General features: G+C 36.0%; 1 pseudogene; it reads left to right on the top strand.

Annotated features, from left to right (window-relative positions):
• The first annotated feature begins 1699 nt into the window (after nt 1–1699).
• LOC102860346 overlaps nt 1700–8277 on the top strand; it is a 28506-nt pseudogene continuing 21928 nt past the window's right edge.

Raw genomic sequence — 8277 nt, 5'->3', positions numbered from 1 at the left:
TGGCAAATTTTTAAAAAAACCTGCATATTTGTGCTCCCTTCTTGGTCTAAGGCCTACAGGGTCGATGGTCTTGCTGTAGTATTTTTCCTAAAATACCTGAACAGCAAACCAGGAAGCCTGTTGTTCCCATCCAGAAATAGCATCTCCACCCATCTTGAGATGTCCTGTTCCCTTCCTCTTGAGTTTAAGGGGTCCCCCGTGGTGTAGTTAGACAACTCTCTTTATTCCAAAGCACTATGGGTGCCACATATTTTCCACCCACACTGCATGTCTCAGTCTCTATTTTTGACATTAATCTTTCCATAGATTTGCATATACTCAATGCAGGTATTCTGTATTCAAAGAATGCACTCTGCTTTGAATTAGTTTTATTTTTGTCAGCGTCAAATCCCTTCTTTTATTTTGCTTTCTTTTCTTTTCTTTTATTTCATGTAAGATATAAGGTAAAGCATGAAGCCATGCTCCTAAGAAATACCCTAAACCTCAGACCAGAGCTGTGACCTGATTACATATTGAAACCAGTTCTAATCTCACTGTGTCTAATTGATTGATCACATTTGATCACATCATGGATAATAATTACATTGATGCACTACCACCAGATTACAATAGTAGAACTAGAATGTGGGCATAAGCAATGTGTTCCTGGATGCTTTTTTCCTCTATGCCATGCTCCTTCTCCAGAATATTCTGAGTCATTTTCAAGAGTTCTTACCCGCCCCAACTCAAAAATCCATACAAATTTTTACAAAGAATATTTTACTATTATTGGCATTTCAGTTATGTAAAGATTTATAATGGAGTTGAGGTCTTGAGAAAAAACTATAATCCAAAATTTGCAAAATCAAACTTAAAGCCAAGTTTTGCCCACAAAGTTTATGCGCATATGTGTGTTGGACCAAACAGTGTTTTTATTTTCGCATTAGTTGTCAACATTTTAAAAATTTGGAAATTTCTCAGAAAAATGTGGATTTCTGTCTGTTTCTTTTAAAAATGTAAAATCAGAAAATGTAACAGATTTTGTTTTCTATATGTTAACAATCTGTCACAGTTAGGCAGCAGCTGTACTTTTTAGGTGGGACATGCAATTCTTAGCACGTCCTATTGTCTTGCATCTGGCTACTCCCTCACTGTTACTTGCCAGGCCCCTGTTGATATTTAAGTTTGAGACTCCTGATCTAGTATTTGGGAAGAATAAAAATTATCAACTCATAACTTAATTCTCAGATGAAATAGGACTTCAAGGATGGGACAATCTATTGAACTTGGAAGAGGCAGAATATTAGTGCCAGGAAACAAATGCCCAAACGCTAATTATTTAAACTAGAGTTACATATTATAATACATATACACACAAAAAATAAAAATAAATCACAATTGGTGTAGAAATTACTATTCCATTCCTATAGCGTGGGGACTAAATAAAATAAGGTTCTAAGCTTACTTTCTCATTAATAAATATGTGTTGTTTTTGTTTATTGTCATTGAGTCGAGCATGACTTATTGCAACCCTACTAACAAAAGACTTGAAGGCTTTGAGTAACTATCATCATTTCTCCAAGTTCATAGAGTTTCCAGAGACATGTGGCTTAGAAAGTGGATGGCACTCCTGCTTACAAACTGGGAGCTACACCAAAACACTGCCCATGATGGGTAGCCATAATGATGTTTGGCACACCTATGGCACAGTTGTTCCACTATGGCGTTTGAGACACAAATGGAGCAAGATTCATTGTCACAGCAAACTCAGATTACCTCATCACAGCAAATTTACCAGAGTGCTGTATGATTTAGAAAAATGTTTCTCCAAAATATACTAACAAGGGATTAAAATATACTCCCTCAGGCCCAACTTTTAAATAATAAGGGCCCTCCAGGAGGTCTTGTTGACTCTAAACAGGAGCCTTACATAAAAACAACCAAATAATTCACAGAGATCCTCAACCAAAACAAGAGTTATAGAGTCCAGCCATGTCATCCAACTCCAAAATGGTGAGAAGGGCTTTAGCGTTATAGACAATGTCAATTATTTATATGAAAATATTTATTGTATTTCTAGATTTTCTGTATTAACTGAGCTCAATTTTTGGCTGAGAAATTACATGAAAATATACATTGTTCTATATGATCCTCAATATCATTTGTTAGGAAAATTCCAACAGTTGACTGTAGAGAAGGCCATTAATATGCAAGTTCATATGCAAGTTCAAGTTGAAACTGGAGAAAGACAAGTTCATGAGAGCCAAGGTTTGAACTAGAGACTATTTCAAGAGTAAAATTGGTGTACTGCACAGTAAAGACTGAAGACTAATCAAATTGTGCAATGCATCAGGGTCACAGCAAAAGAAGAAAGTAACAGGTCATTAAAAGGATAGAATAGAAAGACCAAAACTCACACCAGAAGAGAATCTTTAATTTATTGTAGAGCATAAAGAATTAAAGCAAAATATAAAAAAAAATTAAGAGGCTTGAATGAAATACTTCTAAACGCAGTTTGAGAAAACTAAGTAAATTACTATAACAAAATGTGAAAGACTTGGGGTTAGAAAGCTAAAAGAGAAGAACATATTTGAATTCTCTCAAGACAAAAGAACTGAGGGGAAATTCAAGCATTCCGTTGCATTAGTGAAGGATTACATAACTAAAATATTGAGTGACACAGGGAACATAAAAGGAATGTGAAAGAAATATACAGAATTAATGCATCCAAAAGAATTGATCAAAAATTTACCATGTAACATGGAGACAACATATGATTAAGAATTGATTGTCCAGAAGGCAGAAATTCTGGATACAGTTAAAAGCATTGGTGAAAAACAAAGTTCCAATAATTGATGGAATATCAATTGAAATATTTCTACAAAGGTATTCACTTTTGTAGACCATAACACATTATAAATTACATTGTAAAAATGGGAAATCTAGGCCTCTTTAACTATGCTTACTTGAAATCTATCTATAAATAAAGAATTAGCAACAGAAAAAGGGACTAGTTCATGGTTTAAAATGAGGAGATATGTGTATCAGAGCTGTATGTTTTCACTAAACATGTTTCAATTGTATGATGAGCAAAAACAAGCAGCAGTTTAATTATTGAAGGAATCTGTTAACAGAACTGAGTAAAGACTCTTAACAATATGCAGATGACATAGCCTGGAACAATTGAAGTAAAAAGCTCAAACATTTACTGAGGAAGATCAAAGATCAGAGCCTCAGGAGTCCACACTTCTCTCTGCATTCCAGACCTTTTCATTTTATCACTCAGCCCTAGTTCACTTGTTAGCACCTAACAACAATTACTTGTATACACATTTGACTTACCAGGTCTTAAGAGAGATTCACACTTAAGAATGTAGCATCTTTTCTTAAATATTGGAGTTGTAGATAATAATTGTACATCCTGTTTTCTTGTTGCTCCTTAGAGCAGAAAACAGAAGATCTAATATTGTTCTGGAGATGATTTCAATGAAATAATCATTGTCCTAACTGTTTCCTATTTTGAGAGAGCCTCAGACACAGATTTAGTATGGTCATATGAATGAAAAAGTGATTTGGTATTTTTCAATATCCACAACTACATGATCATATTGTCTCATATAGTGCAGAGATTGACTATGTATAAATAAAGGAACTTATGACCTATACTTCTCTAAAAGTGTCTAAAATAGGATGCTCATGGGATGGCATATGTATTTTAACCATTATGACTATTTTAGCAATTATTTCTTTAGTCATAATTTTCAGTTTTTATCTCTTTTCTTAATTATGGAAGATCCAAGATCTAAACTACCTTACTTAAAATATCAAATAGATATGATTGAACTTCTCTTCTGATGAAGGCAATATCTTTCACTTACTAAAGAGGTCACTCAAATTAAGTTCTGAGTCTCTCTCCAATGTGCAAAGGTAGATTCTATTTCTCTTTTGTATTTCTTACAACAGTAAACACCCCCAAAAAAATCTAAATTAGTTACTGCACAGATGCTTATAAGTTATGATGACCTCTTGTTTCAAGTCAAATTGTAATTAATAGAATTTTCATGATTGTGGCCTTTTGGAAGCTTGTCAGGGATTTCTTCTGAGATACCACTGGGTTGGTTTTTTGGGTTCAAACAGCTAAACCTTGAATATCTTTGTGATGAACTCATGTGAGCCCTATGGGCTCCAAGAGCACACACACATTGCTTCTTACATTTAGCAAGTACTAGTCTGGTGTCAGGATTGGTGGAAGTCTATCAACAATCTGTGTTATGCAGATGGCATGACCTTGCTTGCTGAAATTGAGGAGGACTTGAAGTACTTGCTGCAGAGGGTCAAGGACTGCAGCCTACAATATGGATTGAGGCTCAATATCAAGAAGACAAAGATTCTCACCACTGGACCAGTTGACAGCATCAGGATGGATCGTGAAGAGATTGAGATCGTTAACAACTTTAGTCTGCTTGGCTCCACAGTCAACAATCTTGGAACCAGCAGCCAGGAAATTAAAAGACGTATTGTGATGGGAAAGTCTGCTGTTAGGAACCTCTCCAAAGTACTGAAGAGCACTGGTGTCACTCTGGAGACTAAGGTGTGCCTGATACAGGCCATGGTCTTTGCAATCGCTTGTTATGCATCAGAGAGTTGGACAATGACTAGGCAGGATAGAAGGAGAATTGATGCCTTTGAGCTGTGGTGCTGGGAGCCGTGGTGCTGGGGAAGAGTATTGTGTGTACCACGGACTGCTAATGAAACAAATGCATTCATCCTGAAAAGGGTGAAACCAGGTTGCTCCTTGGAGGCAAGGGTTCTGGGGCTTCGTCTGACATACTTTGGACATGTTGTGAGGAGGGACAGGTCCTTGGAGGGGGATGTCATGCTTGGGAGGGTGGAGTAATGGCACAGGAGGGGAAGACCCTCTATGAGGTGGATTGATTCAGTGACTGGGGTAACTGGTATGGGTGTATCAGATGCAGTGCGATTGGCACAGGATAGAGCAGGGTTTAGGGTGGTCATACATAGGTTCGCTATAAGTCACAAGTGACTCGACGGCACATAACAACAACAATAACAGTCTGGTAGACTAGGGAACACTGGTGGCCTAGTGGCAAAGAGCTGCACTGCAATCCTGAAGGCATGCAGTTTGAATCCGCCAGTTGCTTTGTGGAGAACGATGAGCAATCTCTTTCTGTGTTATTAACTGACTCTGAAAACCCACTGGAGGATCAGCTATGGGTAAATTCAAATCAATGGTACACAACAAATACAGTATGGTGAGCTGGTGGTAAGGAGTTGTGCTGCAATCCAAAAGTCACACAATTTGAATCCACAGGCTGCTCCACAAGACAATGATGAACAACCATCTCCTGCATGATTTACTATCTCTGGAAACTTTCTAAAGGGGCACAGCTATGAATGAGTCCTGACTTGATGGTACATAACAACAGCAACAACAGTGTAAGGTTTGGATTTAGATGTTTGTTGAGGACTAAGGTGTGCCTGACTCAGGTCATGGTCTTTTGAGTCACTCATTATGCATCTGAAACCTAGATAATGAATAAGAATGGAAGAACAATTGATGCCTTTGAGCTGTGATGTTAGAGAAGAATGCTGACTATCCTAAGGACTGCCAAAAGAATAAACAGATATGCCAAGGAGAAAGTGCAGCCAGAGAGCTCCTTGGAAGCAAAGATGATGAAGTTTTGTCTCAGATACGTTGGATATATTGCTAGGAGTGGTTATTCCTTGGAGAGTACATCATGTTTGGAAAAATGGAGGATAAGCAAAAGAGAGGAAGACCTTCAACCAGGTGGATTGACACAATGACTAACGGAATGGGCTTGAGTGTGTCAGAGATTGTGAGATGGCACAAGATAGGACAGGGTATAGACACATTGTTCATAGATTCGCTATGAGTTGTACTTAACTCCATGGCACCAGTACGGCTGATGCTTTTTATTCTAAGTCTAGAAGCTTGCTGAATCTGTACATGATGGCTGATCTTGCAATTATTTGAAATATTGGCAGCATATCTCTCACTATCACAGAAACCTGCAAGTCGCAACAATATGGCAAGATGAGAGAATAAGGATGGCTGTTTGAATACTACAGAGCGCCTGATGCAAGCCATAGTATTTTCAATTGCTTCCTATGCATTATGTAATAAATAAGGAAAACTAAGGAAGAATACATATCTTTGAATTATGGTGTTGGAAAAGAGTATTGACATCTTTGCGGCATCCAAAATGTGAAATAAATCTATCTTAAAGGAAATGTAAAGAGGATGCTCCCTAGAGGCAATTATGATGAAGCTGTGATACTTTAGGCATGTAAGAAGGGACTAGTTCTTGGGAAAAGATATTATGCTGAGAAAGGTAGGGAGGGGGTCTGTGATAGAGAGGCAAACCCTCAGTGAAATGGATATACACAGTGAATTGAGCTTGCCATAGATCACAACATGACACATGATAGTGAAAGGTTCAAAGCTGTTGTTCATAGGGTCGCTATGAGTCATAGTCATTGCAATAACATCTAACAACAATGGTTTTTTTTAAAATCTCATGTTTAAATCTACTGAAGTAGACTAAGAGGTTTGAAATAACAGTTTCAGCAGTTACTTCAATCAGATTCCTCTTAATTTATCCGTCTGTCTCTCCTAGGTTTGGACGCTTGGTTGCAAAGACAGTGAGGAAAACAAACATCAAATTCATGCCCTAGGAAGAGAGATTGAAGGAAGATAAAAAGGGGAGAGTATTTCTTTCTTACTAAAAATGCAATATTTTATCTTAATCTCGTTCATTTAAACTCAATTCTAGCACTTCAAGGGGAAGCAGGGTAATGTAGTCTTTTCATTGGGTGTGTATCAGTGCACTAAAAATTGGAATTTCATTTTTTAAACAAAATGAGGATAATACATATTAAGAAGTAATTACCAGTCTTTTATCACCATTTTAGGGTTTTTTTACTGCAGACCTTAATTCATGTATAAATGGAATTGAACAGAAGTCATGTAGATATTTTTGTGTGGGGGCTTTGAGAAACACTAAAAGTTGGAAAAAGGCTCTGAAATTTTTTAACTTCTTATTGTAACCTGAATTTAGATTATCAGGAGATGTTGTACCCTCTCAAAGTATGAAGCTATTTATCTTCAATTTCTGTGCTGAAGGCAACAGCTGCATCTTTCCAATGAACCTCCATCTGATAGAAACATGTGTCTGATTTCTATTTTAGTCTTGGCATAGTAACTGTGAAAGACTTTAGTTGACACTTAGTTATATTGCTAATATGTCACCTACTATTATTGCTACACCATCAGCTTTTCTGTCACATCTCTTATCATGTGGCATATCTATAAAATATAAGTAAGCTAAAATGACATTATTTTTCAAAAAAATTTAAGTAATAATTCTATCTCTAAACTTATATGCAGTACCAACTTATGCAATTCAAATTTTGCCTTCTATTTTCATTTAAATTCTGATATCATTATTTAAAAACTGTCAAACAATCAAGAAGAATGAAAAGAAGGAAATAAACTAGAAAATTATAGATTTGGCAGTATTGTGCTGAAGAATGATAAAACTGCATGCGTTTATTACTTTAACAATAAGAGATTACTATTTTGTGTGTTTTCTTTTGGCTTTTTAGGTAAAACATCAAATCTTACAATTCTCACATGAGTAAAAAATTTTAAAAAACTTTAGTCACAGCATTGTTAACATCCTATGAATAGGATAATGAAATCAAACTGTAAACGTAAGAGATTTTAATTTTTTTAACCAAATGTTTTTCATTCAATGATGTGTGTTTGTTATAAAACTCCCAATACTCCTTAGTACTTAGGATTATTGTTAAATAGATTGTATTTTTATTTACAAATTTTATTTTAAAAATATTGGAGTAAGAAGCTGCACTGCAATCCCAGATGTATGCGATTCAAATCAACCAGAAGCTTTGATGGAGAAGGAGGGACAATTTCTTCCTGTACCTGTCATATCCGATTTGATGGTACACACACAAATAATAATAAAATTAAATAAAAACAAGATAAAAAATATTATCGGAGTCATATTTATTTATATATCAATCCTTAACTATTACTATAAACCAGTCTTATTGATTTTCCTCTATATGTGTTAATATCCTAAAAAAAATAACTAGTTCAATTCCATCAAATTGATTCTTATACCAACTTGGTGCATGTTGTTGTTGTTGTTGTTATGTGCCGTCGAGTCACCTGCGACTCATAGCGACCCTATGTACAACAGCCCTAAACTCCACTCTGTCCTGTGGCAATCG

The sequence above is a fragment of the Elephantulus edwardii genome, unplaced genomic scaffold (assembly GCF_000299155.1).
Source record: "Elephantulus edwardii isolate Elephantulus edwardi_28Jun2011 unplaced genomic scaffold, EleEdw1.0 scaffold00043, whole genome shotgun sequence".
NCBI lineage: Eukaryota > Metazoa > Chordata > Mammalia > Macroscelidea > Macroscelididae > Elephantulus > Elephantulus edwardii.
This window is presented reverse-complemented; position numbering and strand designations above follow the sequence as displayed.